Here is a 1,114-nt window from a genome sequence, read left to right as displayed (position 1 = left end):
GCTGGGATGGAGTGGGACATGCTGGGATGGAGCTGGGGACACACTGGGATGGAGCAGGATACGCTAAGATTGAGACAGGGACACGCTGGGATGGAGTGGGACATGCTGGGATGGAGCTGGGGACACACTGGGATGGAGCAGGATACGCTAAGATTGAGACAGGGACACACTGGGATGGAGTGGGACACACTGGGATGGAGCTGGGGACACACTGGGATGGAGCTGAGGACACACTGGGATGGAGCTGAGGACACACTGGGATGGAGCGGGACACACTGGGATAGAGTAGGACATGCTGGGATGGACAGGACATGCTGGAATGGAGCAGGATATGCTAAGATTGAGACAGGGACACACTGGGATGGAGTGGGACACGTTTGGATGGAGCAGGACATGCTGGGATGGAGTGGTACACGCAGGCTCCTGGGGGAGCCCCAGCACCCACTGACCTGCCCCAAATCCTCACAGTGGCAGCGACTTCAAGCAAAACCCACGAATAAAAACCCCGAGCAGCAAACTCACAAAGCGTGTGAGGGTCTCTGTGGCTCACCACCGACAAAGGGCCCCTTAGCACTCCCCTTATTTTCATAATTTAATAAAAGACAGATGTTTTTACTGAGAGCCGGAGAGGAACGGGAAATGCGGGATCACAAATCCAAGCCCGTTAGACACTGAAGAGCGGGGCGGCCCAGCGAGGCCGGCGCAGGACCCGCGGGGGATGGAGCTGCTCCAGCCGTCCGGGCTGTTCCTTTGCCAGGACGCCGGCGGGATCCAGGCAGCGTTCGATCCGCTGCCCCCGCCCTCGAGCTTCCCGTGCGGTGCGGCCGGCGCTGACTCCGGCGGGAGGTCCCTTCCCCGCCGCGGGGGTCCCCTTCCCCGCCGCGGGGGGCCCCTTCCCCGCCGGGGGGGGGTCGCTCAGGACCCGCCCCCGCTCACAGCGCCCCCTAGTGGACTCCCGACTCCCCGCTGCAGGCCCGCTCATTGGCTGCGAGACCCTGTGACGTCACGGGGCGGGACGTTCTCCCCCTTCGTCTCCCCTGGCCGGGCGCGCGCCACCGCCCCGGGCGCTGATTGGCTCGCGCCGTCCCGCCGCGCCCCGTCTCTTCTTCCCCCC

Source organism: Corapipo altera, unplaced genomic scaffold (assembly GCF_003945725.1).
Source record: "Corapipo altera isolate COAL_440 unplaced genomic scaffold, ASM394572v1 75, whole genome shotgun sequence".
In the NCBI taxonomy this organism is placed as follows: domain Eukaryota; kingdom Metazoa; phylum Chordata; class Aves; order Passeriformes; family Pipridae; genus Corapipo; species Corapipo altera.
Note: the sequence above shows the minus strand (reverse complement) of the source record.